Genomic DNA, 18,157 nt, shown 5'->3' on the forward strand with positions numbered 1-18,157 from the left:
TTTTTTGTGTTATGAAAGTGTACCTTGTAAGGACTCTGATGACTATCAGGATTAGTTTGGGGGTTTGCCAGTCTATTCTTTGAGCTATCCGACAGTATACACTTCTAGTTAGAGAAATTCTGACAAAATAACAGTGGCAAATCATTTGGACTTATTTTCCCCTTATATATCATGCCAGTGGCCTTAAAGATAGGGAAAGATAGGGAAAGTTTCTAAGTCTTAGTCCTACAGAATGCTGTGTATCTCATGGCCATATATACTTATTGGGGCTCACTTTCCTGTTAGCATCTGAAAGAAGCTGTAGGTTTGGAATTTTTTTTAAAAAGAATTTTCTTAACTGCAATGGTTTACTTTTATCCCTCAACCATAGTTTTGACAGGTGTGTTCCACATCTCATCCTTGTGACAAAATGTATTCCATAGAAGTAATTGTTGTTCAACACTAAATGAAGATATGTTTTCTTCTCTGGGGTTTTTGTTCCTGTGGCACGTGTTTATCTATGTTTGAAAGGAAAGCTGCTTTTCCCTTACAACTGCACACACAGGCAGTATTGGTTTATGGTACTGTCCTCTCAGGTCAGTCATTAATATTGAGTAATATAGGTGGTACTTCATCTCCTTCCTAAATCACAGGATGTGCACGTTACAACTACTTCTGAGAGGCATTTTTTTTACTTTTGCCATGTCTTATTTTTTTTTAGACCAGATTACAGTCTGTAGATCCAGAAATCAGGCCAACATAGAAATCACAATGTAGTTCAGGCTGCCTTTGAGCTCATGCTAACTCTCTTGCCTCAGTCTTGTTGGGATTATAGCTGTGTGGCTACAGCTAGCTTGGTGATCCCTTCTTCAAAACTGAAAACAAATGGAGGGAAAACTAGTGGTGTAAATAAATTTAACACAAGATAGCTAAAGATTACTTGAAGGATTTTTGTGGGATGTGGCATAGAGTAATATAGTCAAAAGATACTTCACAGTTCAAAGAGAGAGAATGAAGTCCACTACACTGAAGCTGCAGAGACACAGATTGAGCTGTGCCAGGGAGAATTTTGCCAAAAAAAAAAAAAAAAAAAAAAAAGGAACCTGTGGTAGCAGTTGCCTTTCTGTCAAGCAAATGGTACATACACACTGTGCAAAGAAAATGTGGGGATGACCTACAATGTTGAGGATTGGCCCAGATGCTCTGTTAACTCCAAGTTCTAAATTGCAGTACCTTTTCTTATGTGCTCAATTAAATATATGTTGACCAATAGCTAATGACATTTTTTAAAAAGGCTTTTTGCTCTGTCACAAATGCACTACCCTGTAGGGCGAAGATTGGCTACATGTTCATAGACCAAAACACTGATGCCTTGTTAGTCCCTATTGGAATCAAACTGGCTTCCAGGTTAAAAATAGAAGAGATATCATTTAGGCAGAGGTTATATGAAAATGTGGCAGTTATACATCTCATTTGGCATAATAAACAATGTGTTCTCTTCAGTATGTTAGAAGTGTTTTAGCATAGGAGACCCCTCCATTAAAGATCCCCCTCATAGTCCAGTGTTCTATGAGAGGACAGGAGGGCCAGTAGCACAAAGCCATCCTTAAAATCTGCTTTAGGAAGCCTCAAATGACATTTGCGGGGGGAACGGGGGGGGGGGGGACGACGACAGGGGGGAGTGTTCCTTGATTCTGGAGAAAGTGAGTATAAGAGGTCAAAGGCCAATCTGCTTCATGTAGAAAGTAAAGTATATGCACAAACAGGTCTTTAACTTGAAAGCAAAATAACTAAAAGCAGTTTTTGCTAATTAAAATTTATGAGCCCAATGATTCTATTTGTAAAATTTCTTGCACCCTTTCCAGCCCGATGGGCGGGGGGGGGGGGGGGGCTCTTGCTTAGTTTTTAGAAAAGGAAATCATTGCTTTGAATTAGTATGTGGAGAAACATACTTCAATTTGGTTGAGACTTTCTCTGACTCCCTCACGTAAGAAATTGGAATACAAAGGCTAGTTGCCAGTTCTTTGACCTCATTAGGTGTATGAGTTAATTTCCCCTATTGATTAAAGACAGGATGACAGATGCTGAGCCATACTCTGATGAAATCATGGTCACTGGTAACTGATACTTCCGAGAATGATTTAGGGAGAGGTAAGAAAGTGGGGTACTAGGTTGGCTGTGTGCAGCCCTGCCATTTAAAAGTTGGGGCTTGGGGTTGGGGATTTAGCTCAGTGGTAGAGCGCTTGCCTAGCAAGCGCAAGGCCCTGGGTTCGGTCCTCAGCTCTGGGAAAAAAAAAAAAAAAAGACAAAATAAAAGTTGGGGCTTTAGGCCAAGTTTGAACAGGGGTTTTCTCATCTATGAGATGGAGCTGTTAGGATTATGCTGAAAATTAGATGAGATAAGGTAAAAATATCTTGCTCAGCAAATAGGAAGAACTCAAATGTTAGGTTTTTTTCCTTTCTCCCTAGTTAGGAACAGACTTTGGGAGCAGGAGCAGTGACATGTGACTTTAGTCCCAGGTACTTGGGAGCTGAGGTGGGCGCTAGGGCAACATAGGGAGACTGCATCTTGAGATTTTAAGAAATGATTTGGGTCAGTCTTTTATGAAGAAAAGAATTCCATTTCTACAAGGGTTCCTTAAAAGGAAGTGTTTGAGTGGCTTTGCTTTCAGATGTCAGTCACGCATTTCTTTCCATATATCTTGAGAGATGTTCTGTCTCAACAGACGATTCCAGGGTTGTAAACTCCTTATTATCAGGAAACTTTCTCTTAGAACTGAAATACCTCACAGTGCAATGCAAACCTCTTGTTGATCTCATTCTCCATGGGAAGGAAATGGCTTGGTTGTATCTGTAAGGAGTCACATTTGCTGTCTATTATTGCCCTTTGTCTACTGTTTGAAACTAAGTCATAAGGATGGTTGTTGACCCTTAGTTCCTTACTGGGATCAGATTTAGATAATCACACTGTTGGTTAGTTCTTCAACTACCCATGCATTTCTCCCTTTACTGATAATGTATAATGGATATCCAAGTAAGACTACATCTGGTTGTGTGGCTCTTCTTTCCATCTGTAGGTAAAAATGGTATCATAAATCCCAATTATGTGATCTGCTTTTAGAATTTAATTCCATATATGACATTATTTGATGAATGTATTCCTACTACTCTAAAATGTTTTTAATCTCTCTTTCTATGTGTGTGCTACATTTTGAAATAAAAACTGGGGTACTAACCTCCTAATAGAGCAAAAATTCATGTGCAGAGTAAGAAAAGAATCTGTTTGGTTAGAATAACTCACCAGTTGATGAACGGCACATAGCTTTTGTTTAAGACAACACAGTTATGCCTGGATTAAATAATAATAATAATAATAAACTTGATAAAGCCCTCTGACAAACAGCTGCTAAGCATATTGCTTCTGGAATGTAATCATTAGGAATAAATATTCTCATCTTCTATTCAATTACAGAATGTTAGTGGAACTTTATTGTAGTCTACTTGACAATGAATGTCAGTTGATTTACTAAATGAATATTTTTCGAGTAATTTTATCCTCTTAGGGCTGATTGAGACTTTCAGGTCCCTGATAGAAAACATTTCAAATGATTGGAATGCTGCATCTAACTTCTACTCATTGGATGGTCCCTCTAGACATACCAGATGGTTAGAGCTCCTTTGATGCTGTGTAAACAAGATACACAAATCTGTCTTAACTAGTGCATGAGTAAAATGCTGTTTTCAGAAAACAAAACAAAAAAAAATTCCGCTAAAAATTTCAATTAATAAAGAACTAAGATAAGAATTTGAAAAAAATATGCCCTGTATATTATTGCACACATGTTAATGCATGACTTTTAGCATAGGGATGAAATAAAATGCAAAATATTTAATTCTAGGGATCACAGCAGCTAGTTAAAATATTTACAGAAGCTGCTTTGCGGAGACTTAGAAAATCCCTGATTTTCTTCATTTTCTTATCTCTCCATTAAGTCATGAATATCTTACACCTACAGTTTCAATAAACAGGTTGACCAGTGGATTTTATGAACTTATTTCCTGATACATGGCTACTGGTTTTATGCATAGGCTCTCAGTAAACTCTACATATATATATATCACTATATAAACCCTAATCATCTACTTTAATATAAGCATAGCTCTTGGTTCTAAATGTTGATATGCAGATATTAACAATATATATTTTGTGTCCATGTATTAAGTTTACTTAACAAGAAGGTCATTAGAGATATAAGCCATTGGTAACCTGAGTACAGTTAGTTAAAAACATTGTGTAGAAAGATGATTTATAAAAAATTCAGTTCAGTTATCAAAAGGGGGACAAAGAGGAACCAGGAACTCAAGCAAAAATATTTCTAAGTAAAATTATATCTTTTAAAATTTCAGATAATTCACACACAGTAACTCACTCCTTTGAAGTATAAAATTCAGTGTTTTTAGTATATTCACTATATTGTACATCGTCACTACTGTCTAACTTCAGAATATGCCATTCCCAAAAGCCTCTGTATCCATTAATAGTCAAACCTCTTCCTTCCCCAGTTTCTGGCAACAATTCATCTGCTTTCTATCTGTGGATTTCCCTTCCATATAAATATAATCATATAATATGTGGCCTTTTGTGCCTGTCTTCTTTTAAGGTTTTGAAGGCTCATCTGTGTTGTAGCATGAGTCAGTATTTTTTTTATGGTTAAGTAATATTCCATTGTGTGATGTGTTTGTGTGTGTGTGTGTGTGTGTGTGTGTGTGTGTGTGTGTGTGTGTGTGTGTGTGATTTTATTTGTGAATTAATCAAAATTTGGACATTCGGATTGTTTCTCTTTTCTGGCTAGTATAAGTAATGCTGCTAGAACATTCATGTAATTTTTCTATTGGTTATATAGTTGCTTTCACATCGCAAAAACATTAACAAACCAAGTAATTTGCATTTATTTAATAGAACCTTTTAAAGTCCTGCTTGGGGAATGAAACTTATGGTCTTGGTTAAATTGGTCAATTGGACTCCAGAATAATGCCTAGCTGTCAGGTATATCCATAAGAATCTCTCTCTGAAGATGTCCTTTTGATATGGTTATCAATTTCATGAGGATTCCTTCAGTCTTTGTAGAAATTACATTGTCATCACTGAGAGTCTCAGAGTGCTCTGCATTCCTTTAAAGACCGTTACCGACCGTTACCAAGGATACTGGAGAGGGCATTCATTAAACCTTGTAGGATCATTCAGTCATTAAGGAACATTTTAAAGGTATGGTTTCCTATGTATTCACTGTCTCAACATTTGCATCTTCTTTCTTGGAAAAAAAATCATCAAATTGCCAAACCTAGTGACTGTTGTAGTTTAAATTTTTATTATTTAAAAAGTAATTCATAATGAGAGTAAAAATATAAAGAATGTATTTTGTGTGCAAAGGATGAATGTATTTAACAAAATCTTTTTATTTGTAACAAGTTTTTAAAAAGTTGAATGGAAATTGATTTCCCATGTACTTGTACATAAATAAAACATTTCCTGTTGCCCCCGATAGGAGGGTTATATGGCATGTCAATATGTCAAAGCTGAATCAGCTTAAGTACACTCATGTCCTTCAGTATAGTCTGGAACGTGTCCTGCATGTGGGGCTCTAGATCTTCAGAGTTTGAGTAATGATTCTCTAGCTGGCAGACTTTGGCAACTCACTGAACATTTTGTGTACTTTTTCCCTCTATGATAGAACCTATACTAGATCACCTTTAACGCTTCCTTAGGTTATAACACTAAATGAGATTATTCTGTCATGTTCAGATGTCAAAATCATCCATGCTAATTACAGATAATGATGAGAAAGTTGCTTTCTCCTATGATGCATTAGATGGAGTAATCCACTGGTAACCAGGAACGTAAATGGTATGCCCATCTCAAGTGTGACATTAGAGTAATCACGTTTTCAACCTTTAATTTTTTTAACCTCAAAATATGGGTATTTCCTTAAGTTTTCTTCTAGCTAAGTACATTACATAGTTCTGAAGAGACATAACTTAAGATGCTATCTTTACACAATTAAAAATGGGAGTACTTATTAATTACTAGTGAGTATCCATCCATTCTCATATTTATCATTTCTTGAGCATATGGTATAAGGCAAACAGGAATCTACCTTTTAAAGTCACCCTGCCCCTCACCACTGATAGAGCAAGACTCAAAGGCATGTACCTTTCCTCAAAGTTCATTCCACCTCCTGTACTTGTCTCTCACCTTCTGTCTTACAACATTTGTATGACAGATGCATGACTTGGATTAAATACAACAGGTAGATAGCTGATTAGCAGCACCTAGCGCTCATCTGTTCCACTGTAAAGAAAAGCCAAAGCAACAGGTATATAGCTGCATTCTGAGATGAGAGATAATGGAGGGCCACTGGTATCAGCACAACAGAAGCTGAAATGAGGTAAGATTTAGGATCTTGGGACAACAGCATAGTAAGGGAAAATATGCCGGCATCTATTGACCCTCTAGTGGGCTAAGAGGAAAAAACTACTAGCAAGGCTGCTTGCAATGTTGGCCACTGGAAAGTTTTGTAACCCTTGTAGGCTTGTGTAACTAGAGAAGCCTGAGACAAACCCTTTGGAAAGGGTTACATAACATTCTCTAGCAAACCTACCATGAGCTGTAGTGAGGAGCCAGTTGAAAAAGGAATATCAGAGTTCTGCATATATAATTTCTGGGATGTTATAAATATTCCATGGCACTAGCTCAGGGTTTAGTCTCCTTGAGAACCAAACTTGGCCCTACAAAGTAACTCTGACAAAAACTCACCAAGCACCCTACACTCTAGGGATGGGTGATGCAAAATACAGGGGAAGAAAAGGATCAAGAATACAGATCTTAGCCGGGCATGGTGGCGCATGCCTTTTAATCTGAGTGCTTGGGAGGCAGAGGCAGGTGGATCGCTGTGAGTTCAAGGCCAGCTTAGACTACAAAGGGAGTCCAGGACACCTAAGGCTAACACAGAGAAACCCTGTCTCAAAAGACTAAAAACAAAACAAAAGGCAGATCCTGCTGGGTAGTGGTGGTGAATGCCTTTAACTGTAGCAAAGGCAGGCAGATCTCTAGTCTACAGAGCAAGTTCTAGGACAGTCAGGGCACACAGAGAGATGAGAGAGAGAGAGAGAGAGAGAGAGAGAGAGAGAGAGAGAGAGAGAGGGAGGGAGGGAGGGAGGGAGGGAGGGAGGGAGGGAGGGAGATAGATATCCTTCTGGCTTCTTGTCAAATGATGACAATCTCTCTCTGTGCTCTTGCCGTCATGATGTCATCAATAATGATGTCTTCATAAAAGCCCCAGTCAGTATTAGTGCTATCCCGTTGAATCTCCAGAACTGTGAGCTAAATAAACATGTCTACTTTATAAAGAAAAAATGACAGCAAGATGAACATACGTGCCCTTTTGAGATAAGAAACTATGGATTTACACCTGTCAGTCACCCATTCTGGTCTAATCACTCCTTTCAGTGCGGTACATGATGCCTGTAACAAGGAGAAGGAAGTTTTGTTTCCATGAATGCACACTCACAAGGGCATTTTAAGGTAGCTGGAAACAATGTCCCAGCTCTGGGTTGCTGCCCTGTCCTTGGTTACATAGTCTAACTAGGTCCAGAGAGAAATGTTCCTTGGAGTGGCTGTGACATACTCAGCTTGCATGTGGAAGTACCTCAGCTCAAAGATTCTTAAGGAGAAAAGCCCTTGTCAGTGGTTCATATCCTGGTCCATGACAGGGTAGGGGCAAGGGTAGAACTCCTGACACCTCTACAGTAACAGTAAAGAACACTACAGTTCTTGCTGCTTTACAATTCCTCCTCTAACAGCCCTGTATCCTCTATGACCATGGACTGCTTTAAGGACTGGGTGTGACCACAAGTACGTTGGGCCCCTCCCTACTGCTGCTGCAGGCAGTGCCAAAAACCCTTGTCAGTAATACAGCCATCATCATCATCAATGCCAAAGGAAGCCACTACCACCTGATGTACTTCAATTTTAGATTATTCTACTTTACACTGCCTGACTGCTGGCTGTGTCTGTGGACCACAGAGCTCAAGCAGTATACACCTATAGAAAATGCAGGCATGAGCTGGAGAGATGGCTCTGCAGTTAAACGCATTGGCTGCTCTTGAAGAGGACCTAGATGCTGTTCCTGACAGAACAGGAGTTTCATAATAGTCTGTAAGTCCATTTCCAGAGGATCCAATACCAAAATGACCTACTCAGGCAGCAGGCATGCACATGGTGCTCATATTTGAATGTAGGCAAAACATTCATATAATATGTGTATATTATATATAAAGTAAAACCAATATTAAATATTTTTTTTAAAAAAGAAATTACTGGGAGACTTTGGTGCCTGCCTATCTGGATATAAAGCTAGTAGTGTAAAACAAACGGACACCCATATATCTTTAGAATAATAGCACTTACTAGGGCCATACTGTAAAAGCGGTTGAAAGAACCATGAGATGTATAAATCTAAATGTAGACACTCAAACAGTATTTAAAAAAAATTTAAAAATCACAATTCTCTAGCAACTAACTTCAAAGAAACCAAAAATAGGTGAAAGGTCTAACAGGTAATTCAGGAGAATGCTCTATAAAAATGTGATCCAAAGACTACAGATAAAAGGTTAAAGAGAACTAGGAATACATCTTGGATATAAATGTGAGTTTCTTCAAAGAGAAACTGTGAAAGAACCAAACAGAAACGTTGTAAAGGAAGGCCTCAAAAAGACAAATACAAAATTCAATTGAAAACCTGAAAAAACAAACAAAAAAATGAATGAAACAAACATTTAAAATGTCCCACTAAGAAAAAAGGCAACACAAAATGTAGATAAGAACAAAGTAAAGTCAGGCATGGTGGTGCAGGCCTTTACTCCTAGCACTTGACAGAGGCAAGTGGATCTCTGTGAGTTTGAGGCCAGCCTAGTCCACATAGGTCCAGAACAGTCAAGGCTACACAGAATGACCTGTTAGTGCTACCTTTAAAAATGTGTGTCTCAGTTTCTCTCTTAACCTGGCTAGTACCCAAATAATTGAGACTGGACTACTACTTTGTATATTCTTTGTATAAGAATAGAAATACTACTTTGTATAAGAATTTGTATATTCTTAACTCTCTAAACTAACCTAGCTTCCCCCCAGAGTAAATCCCTGCGATATTTGCACTGTATGGCTTTTCTGCTCCAGATACTCCTATCTCATGACTCTCCTGGACCTCTGCCCATGACTGAATCTCCACATCCTCTCTCTCCTCTCTCCTTCCCTGGTTGGCAAGAAGCCCAGCACTATTTTCTCCCCTACTCAGTGATTGGCTATTAAGCGGCTCTATGACATATCAGGAGACAATTGGGAAGCAAAGTTTAGACAAGAGAGTCTCAAAACAAGGATTGCAACCAGATATGGGGTGGGGGGAGGCACACAAAAATCAGGATTTGAATCTTTACACAGTCAGTGCACAATAATGTTATGTCTACAGAGACCTTGTCTCAAAACAAAACAAAACCCAACAACAAACCAAAAATGTAAAGCTGAAAATGCCATAATGAAACCCAATGTTTTGTATGTGCATTTGAAAAACTAATTAAAATTAGTAGGAACAGCTGGTTATAGCGGAACAACATTTAGTCCCAGCACCTGGGAGGCAAAGCCGATGGATCTCTGAGTTTGAGGTCAGCATGGTCTACAAGAGTGAGTTCCATGTCAGCCAGTGCTGACCAGCTTTTTTTTTTTTTTTAAAGAAAAAAGTAAGCTGGCCATGGTGACTCATGCCTGTAATTCCAGCACTCAGGGAGGTAGAGGCAGGTGGGTGCCTGTGAGTTTGAGGCCAGCGTGATCTACAAAGCAAGTTCAGGACAGCCAAGGCTACAGAAAAAACCTGTCTCAAAAAAAAAAAAAAAAAAAAAAAAAACCCAAACCCAAAACCAAACCAAACCTAAAACAAACAAACAAAAAAGAAAAAAGTAGAAACAAAAAATGAAGAGAATTCATGGTCTTTGGCAAACTATTAAAGATTAAATACCCATTTCCTTAGTCCATGCAAAGAGGAGATGAACACGTAGAAAGCCCACTAGTGATGATGGGCATGTTGGATCACACCTGTAATGCCTGTACTCAAGAAACTGAGGGTCATAAGTTTGTAGCCAGCCTTGGTTACACAGCAAACCTATCTCACAAAATAAGACAAAATAAAGTTGAACAGCAGCCATATTTAGTGAAACAATACCAAACCCCCCCTAATCTTGAGAATGACACAGACACCTAAAATCAGGAGGCTTATGTAACCCCAAATGCAAGCAGCCAGAAATGATCTCCACAGCCCACTGTTGTCAAATTACAGCTCAGAAATTAAAATCTGCAAGACAAAAGTCCCAAGTCACACACTTAAGGGCAACTCCATCAGAGTCTAGCAGATTTCAAAACAGACAAGGAGAGACCACAATGACAGATTGTAAGTCCCAAAGAAAGTAACAGCCAACTACAGCTTTCATAACCAACAAAAATTACTTTCATAACTCTTCAAAATTTAAGGAAAATGATAGACCTTCTAAGACAAGGGAATCTGAGGAAACTCATGACCACTCAACATACCAAAACTTAAGAGGACCTACAAAAACCTTCCTAAGAAGGTACTTTATAGCAGTGAATGCCTACATTAAAAAAAATAAATAAATAAAAGATTTCAAATAAAAATCCCAATGATGGCACTAAAGGCTTTAGAAGATCATGAAAAAGCGAACCCCCAAATTTGTACAGGAAAAAAAGATCAAAGCAAAGGAGAGTGGAGTAAAGCTGGCTGTGCTGGCTCACTTTTTTAAGGCTGTAACTCAGCAAGCCCAAGCAGAAGGGCCATGAGTTCCAGCCTGGCAGGGCCTACAAAGTGAGCTCTTGTTCTTGTCCAGCCTAGGTGACAGACTGGACACACATGGTCTCCTAAAATGGAACCAACAGGACATAGAAAACCTGAGCAGAAAAATAATTAACGAGATTGAATGACTAGTAAAGTCTCCTTTTAAAGAAATGCCCATGAGGTAGGAAAGATGGCTCAACAGTTAAGAGGAGCTGCTGCTTGCTGCTCTTTTAGATAACCTAAGGGCGGAGTTTCCGTCCCAGCACACACATCAGGTGGTTCCAATTTAACTCTAGCTCCTCAGGACCCTACGTTTCTGGGCTCCCTGGTACCTGCACTCATGTACACATACCCACAGATAAACACACACCTATATATAATTAAAAATAATAAAAACAAATCTTAAAAAAGTGAAAAGTCCAGGTCTAGATTTTATCCAAACTATCCCCACCGCCCCCAGACATGGTTTCTCTGTAGCCTTGGCTGTCCTGGACTCATTTTGTAGACCAGGCTGGCCTGGAACTCACAGTGATTGACCTGCCTCTGCCTCCTGAGTGCTGGGATTAAAGGCGTGCGCCACCGCACCTGGCTTCTCCAAACTCTTACACTATCCTATGTCTGTGGGTAGTTAATAGTACCCATACTACCTTTTGCCAATACTTGAAAAAGACCCCATACTTGGTCTTAGGCAATAAATGGAAAAGTGATAACAAGGACAGAAGAAAGAAAACATTAGATTGATGTCTAAAAAGAAGACAAGGGCTGGAGAGATAACTCAGCGGTTATGAGCACTGGCTGCTCTTCCAGAGGACCCAGGTCCAATTCCCAGCATCCACACAGCAGCTGACAATTGTTTATAACTCCTGTTCTAGGGGCATCTGGCACTTTCACACAGACATACATGCAGGCAAAACACCAATGCACATAAAAATAAATAAGTCTTAAAAAAGGAGGACAAATGCAAAAAGGTACAGAAAAATACTGGTAAGTCAAATTCAACAGCACATTAAAAAGATATACAGCATAACCAAATTGGTTCCATGGTAGGGATGAAAGGATGGTTCAATATACATACAAATACATAAACATAATATACCACATAAAGAGAATGAAAGATAATGCTGGGCATGGTGGCGCATGCCTGTAATCCCAGCACTTGGAGAGGCAGAAGCAGGTGCATCTCTGTGACTTCGAGGCCAGTCTGGTCTACAAAGTGAGTCTAGGGCAGTGATCCGCCTGCCTCTGGCTCCCAAGTGCTGGGATTAAAGGTGTGCACCACCACCGCCTGGCAGGACAGCATTCTTACACAGTGTGGTACTAGAAGTTTTAGCCAGAGCAATTCAACCAGAGGAAAAGCGAAAGTCATACAAACAGAACAGGAGAGAATCAAATTATCCTTGTTCTTAGATGACATGAATCTATCCATAGAAAAATTTAAAGACTACCAAAGACTATCAGAGGAGATGAACACTATTTAAAAACAGGATATAAAGTCAGACTAAAAAGCAGTTTTCCTATATATCCATCAATTTGTTTTGAAAGAAATCATGAAACCAACCTTATTCATGACATGCCCCCAATACATACCAAAACAAAAAAACTCTTGAAATGAACCTAAGGAAGTAAAAGATTGTTCCCTGATAAATCCTGATTAAAGGATGCTGAGATGTCCCAGATCCACAGTTTGAAGAGTACAGTCAGAGTGTTGTGCTACTCAAAGTGATCTACAGATCAATGCAATCACCATTAAATACCAATGACATTCTTCACCAAACAAGGGAAAAGATAATCCAAAAATTCATAAAGTAAAAAAGACCCTAAACACCTCAAATAGTACTAATAAAAATGATCAAAGCTGAAGGCATCACAATATAGCTGATATATAGTGATTCAAATATACTACACAGTTGCAAAAAACATACTGTGGAGAAAGGATGGTCTCTTCAGCCAGTGGTGCTGGGAACTGCACATTCATATCTAGACAACTGAAACTCACCCCTTACTTCTCACTGTGCACAAAACCAACTTAAAAAGAATTAAAGATCCAACTAAAAGACCCAAAACTCTTAAAAATATCAATGCTAAAAGAAAAGATATGGAGAACATTCCAAGATATTGGTACAGGTAATGGTTGCATAGATAGAATCTCCAAAGTACAAGAAACAAAAGAAAGGACTGACAAATGAAATGACATCAAACCAAAAAGCTGTATATAGCAAAGGAAACAACAGTGAGAAGAGGCAACCCACAGAACGGGGCTCATCTGACACAAGTTAACATAAAGGTTACATGGAAATATAAAAAGAGAAAATGATTTGAATGAACACATCTCAACAGAAGAAATCCTAATGGCTAGTGCAGTGGTTTGAATGAGAACATCCCCCCCCCCCCCAGAGGCTCATGCTTGAATACTTGATTCCCTATTGGTGGTCTGCTTAGAAAGGATTAGGGGGTGTGTCACTGGGGACAGGCTGTGAGGTTGCAAAAGCCCGTTCTAAGCCCAGTCTCACTCTATCTCCATCTCTCCCATCATGTGTAAACTCTCAGCTGCTACTCCAGCACCAGGCCTACCTACCCACCACCATGATGATCGTGGACTACCCTCTGAAAAAAGTATCTAATACTTTAACAAATTATCCTCTTTGAGTTGCAGGCTTCTTTTCTTCTCCTTGGATCTCTCACCTTAGGCATTTATTTTACAATGCTGATTTATAAAGGTCAGAAAATAGCCAGTAATGGTGGCCTTCAGATAAGGCACACACCAGACACTGAGGTGGTCCCAGCTGAGACAAGGTTGGAAATCTACATCTCAGGGGACACTTCCCAGGAATGCTAGAAACACTTCTTCTGACTTGGGGAACATACAGACTCAAGATGGCAAGAAAGTGGAAACAATGTCTTGATCCTACTCAATTCACCTCCCAAGTCTATTCTGGGCTCTTGCTGCAGACTGTAATCTAATGGGATCTTGGGTTTCTTGTATAGAACAGCAACAGCAATCCATACTTTCCTTATTTAATCTATTACTTATTATATGCCAAATAGTGTTTTAGTTACTCATACTATAGCAGGAATGAAAGTTCAGTTACTCTGAGGATCTGCATCATACAGAAAGCAGTAAAAAATAAGGAAATATGTAGTATGTATAATTTGATAGTTATTATGGAGATAGTAAGCCGGGACAGGAAGCAAGGTAGAGATAGTGCAATGTTATTTTACATATACATAGGATGGTCAAAGAAAGGCCTCAACAATAGCATGCTATTTGAAAACAGATATGAGGGAGGTGAAAGGAAAGAGGAGTGTACCTGGTGTACTTTGGTTTTAACTTCTTTGGTTTAACAGAAAGCCTGAGCCAGCTTCCTGTGGCCTGCATCCTTTGGATTCCTGCTGTCTAAAAATGCCTATCCAGGTTTTCCTATATCCAGAAGCAGTGGTACCCAAATTGAGGCTCCTAACCCTGGGAGGTCATTGTATATAATATTCCCAAGATGATGCTTTACCACTGTCCTTCTAGTCACACAGCATGGCAAGAGGAGATCTCTCTCCTCTGCTCACCCATTTGCTGGAGGATCACTGCTTTCCCCAATGCCACAAGTGGGTCTGAAGACTGAGGACTTGTGAGGAGGGAAGAATCGCCTGACTATCATAGGGCTTACCTTTTTGGTAGCAGCTTGTGGGTCCTGTCCCTTCACCAGGAAAACTGTTCAGATGATGCTACATTCAACCTGCTGATCTGTGTGATGTCTCTGGTCCTCCTCTTGTCTGGGATCCTTTTACTTCCTCCAAAGATTTCTTGTAGCCTTTCCTGTTTCTTGTTGAGAGAGACTATTTTAATTTTTGTCTGCCTCTCACAAAAGCACCCTCTAGCCCACCATTTTGTGAGAAAAATCACCAAATTTGTTTTTCAGTAACCCAGAGAGATCCCTTTGTTGCTCCTGTCCTTTTCTCATCCACTTTTTTTTTTTTTTTTTTTAACAAACTCAATGTATGCCAGTATAAGTCACTCAGGCCCTCCAGTCTCTTCCATGCAGTAATCATCTGTTCTGCCATGGACCTCAGCAAAACCACTGAGCCTCCCTACCAGTTCTACAGCCCCTGGCGTGCGGGCATGCGCACTTGAATGCAGGTGCCTGCAGAAGCTAGAAGACAGCATGATTCCCTGGAACTGGAGTTACAGGTGGCTATGAGTTGTCCAACGTGAGTGCTGGGAACCAAACTTGGGCTCTGTCCAAGCGCAGTAGTTGCTCTTAAACTGCTGAGGTACTACTGCTCCTGCAGCATCTTAGCCAGGCAGTTTAACCTTATTATATTATATTATATTATACTATATTATATTATAGTGGGGCAACTTGATATGGTGTCTCCTGGTGAGATATATTAATGCACAACATAAATCATGAGACACTTCTGTGCAAAGTCTGAATCTAACCAAGTCTTTAGAGCTGATATTCAGTACATACTGGGACTAGAGGGACAAAGACAGTATAATGAGCAAACATACAACTCCAGAATGCAGGACACATTTCAAAAGTATTTTCATCTTCTTTTCATGAAGGCAGAGTTACAGAAAGTAAGAACTAGGGCATTGAAGGACACCAAAGAGACAGCCAAACACTATGGACAAACCTTGATAAAATTCTCATATGGCCATTTAAATACACATAGGAAAATTTGAATAAGGGTTGCTAGAAAACACTGGAGAATTCTTTTTCATGTGGTGATACTGTGGCAATATAGAAAGCTATTCTTAAAGGAAACTCATGCAGAGGTATTAGGGATAAAATGTCCTTTCTGAAACCTATCTTTCAATGGTTCAGCAAACAAAACAAAACAAAAACCAAAAAAACTATTAATCTAAATATTACATGGAAAGCAAATACACTGTTCTGGTTGGTTTCTGTTAACTTGATAGAAGCTGGTTAAGAGGATCTTTATCTGAAAGACAAGTGCCTTTCAGATTGCCTGTAGGCAAGTCTGTAGTGCACTTTCTTGATTATGATTGCTGTAAGTGGGTCTATCCTGTAGCTGACCTATGCTACTTTGTGGGATCTTCTTTCCCCACTGTCTATCCTTCCCAACCTTACCCCCTATCACTAGATAAGAAAGAAGGGAGAGAAAGAAGGGGAGAGAGGGGTAGAGATCCTTGAACCTAATTCTTTCTTCTTGTTTCTTTGTTGAGCATGACAACCAACAAGTTGCAACCAACCCCCCTGAATGACCAACAACCACCCACTATCTAGTGGGGCTCTAGCACTGATATACTTGCTGGAAAAAAAAAAAACCCAGAATTCCAAAAGTCACACAATCACACAAACTATCTGCAGCTGGCAAAGCCACAGGTCTGCTGGAGGCAAATGAAAGTCAGCCACTGCACAGCAATCCCACATTCCATACCTGGAGTTAAAACGAACACATTCTTAATTTTATGTGGTTCTGGTTTGTGTTTTGGTTTTTGAAGACAGGGGTTCTCTGTGTAACAAGCCCTGGCTGTCCTGGACTCACTTTGTAGACCAGGCTGGCCTCCAAGTCCTAAGAGATCTGCCTGCCTCTTGCCTCCTCAAGTGCTGGGATTAAAGGTGTGCGCCACTGCGCAGGCTATTTGTGTGTTTGTGTGTGTGTGTGTGTGTGCGCTTAAAAGAACGCCTAAGTGTCCCTCAGTAGAAGAATAGATAAACAAACTGTGGTACATTTACACTATGGGATACTACTCGGCTATTAAAAACAAGGAATTCCCAAAATTTGTGGACAAATGGATTGAACTAGAAATAATGAATAAGTTAACTCAGAAGCAGAGTCAAATGGTATATACTCACTTATATCTGGATATCTGGACACTAGCCCAAGGGGCATGTCCTATGAAAGTCTTCACTTACCAGGAAAGTGGGTCAGAGGGGTGGACATCCTATTGGGACTTTAGGTGAGAGAAGTATGGGAGAATGGGGATATAGAAGGATCCAGAGGGTCCTAGAAACCTACAAGAAGAACATTATGACGGGCAGATCTGGGCCCAGGGGTCCTGTTCAAACTATGGCACCAGACAAGGACAATACGTGCAGTAAACTTCGAAGCCCTACCCAGATCTAGCCAATGGACAGGACATTCTCCACAGTTAGTTGAGTGGAGAGTGGGAGAATTCCACAGGAACTCTGGTGTCCCATATTTGGCCACGTCCCCTGGATGGGGAGGCCTGGTGGCACTCAGAGGAAGGACAGCAGGCTACCAAGAAGAGACCTGATACCCTATGAGCATATACAGGGGGAGGAGTCCCCCTCAGTCACAGTCATAGGGGAGGAGAGTAAGGGGAAAATGGGAGGGAGGGAAGAATGGGAGGATACAAGGGATGTGATAACAATTTAGATGTAATATGAATAAAGTAATAAAATATATTAAACATTTTCACTACACTATCCTATAGGGAGTAAGATGTGTAGCAGCACTGTGCTACTCCTGTGTAGGTTAAGCTGTTTAAGAAAGCAAGCCATGCGAGCCTGTGATCCCTGTTTCAGTCAGCTCCTGCCCTGCCGTCCCTCAATGATGCACTGTAATATGAAAATGTAAACAAAATAGCCTTTTTCCTTTCCAAGTTCCTCTTGGTCATGGTCTTTACCATGAGTACATACACACACACACACAAAAGACCAAAGGCTGAAGGTAGATCCAGGTAGTACAGTTATATGCTATTTGACAGACCAATTCTTTCACTTACAAATTGTAAAAATTAGGAGTTTGGGAAGGGGAGAATGTAGAGAATATGTAAAACAAAGAGAAAGTATAATAAAAACATGTTGGTAGTGATAAGTGAAACTATGTGCTTGTTAGGATAAGAAATGACATAAGTTGCCCACCTGTAAGAAAGAAAAAGGTGTTTCTGGCAGTGCTTGCCTGCATTTCATTGTGACCTCACTACATTTGACTTTGAACACATAACATGCACTTTGAACTGTGCATGTTATAACATGCAATGCCAATGTGTCATGTATGAACTGCAGTTTTTACTGCTCATGAACAGTGTGGAAAACAAAGACATACTTTCTATGATCATTCCTAAATATGGAAATATCAAATTAATGCATATTTAGATTGCAGCACAAAAATGTTTGATTTTAAAAACTGCTTTTATCTGAGTTTCTGATTTTCAAAAAGATGTGTTTGTTGTGCATCTGTGGTTTATGCATATGCATGTATGTAGGCCCACACGCCTGTGGTGGGTGCAAAGGCCAGACAAGGGCTGTAGGAAACCTGCCTTGTCATTGGGTGATGAGATCTGAATTTTAACTCTCATA

At 39.7% G+C, this 18,157-nt stretch overlaps 2 long non-coding RNA genes across 2 annotated transcripts in view; one reads left to right on the forward strand and one right to left on the reverse strand.

The window, feature by feature from the left end:
- Positions 1-14,680, reverse strand: part of LOC311589625 — a 57,692-nt gene extending 43,012 nt beyond the window's left edge. Inside the window, exon 1 of the long non-coding RNA XR_014776590.1 lies at positions 14,531-14,680. This is a non-coding gene — a long non-coding RNA (uncharacterized lncRNA). The remainder of the gene's footprint in view (positions 1-14,530) is intronic.
- LOC311592686 lies at positions 1,661-5,522 on the forward strand. The gene is made up of 2 exons (XR_014777486.1): positions 1,661-2,193; positions 2,309-5,522. It is a non-coding gene; the product is annotated as an uncharacterized lncRNA (long non-coding RNA).
- Positions 14,681-18,157: the final 3,477 nt, after the last annotated feature.

Source organism: Acomys minous, assembly GCF_964271855.1.
Source record: "Acomys minous genome assembly, chromosome: 2".
NCBI lineage: Eukaryota > Metazoa > Chordata > Mammalia > Rodentia > Muridae > Acomys > Acomys minous.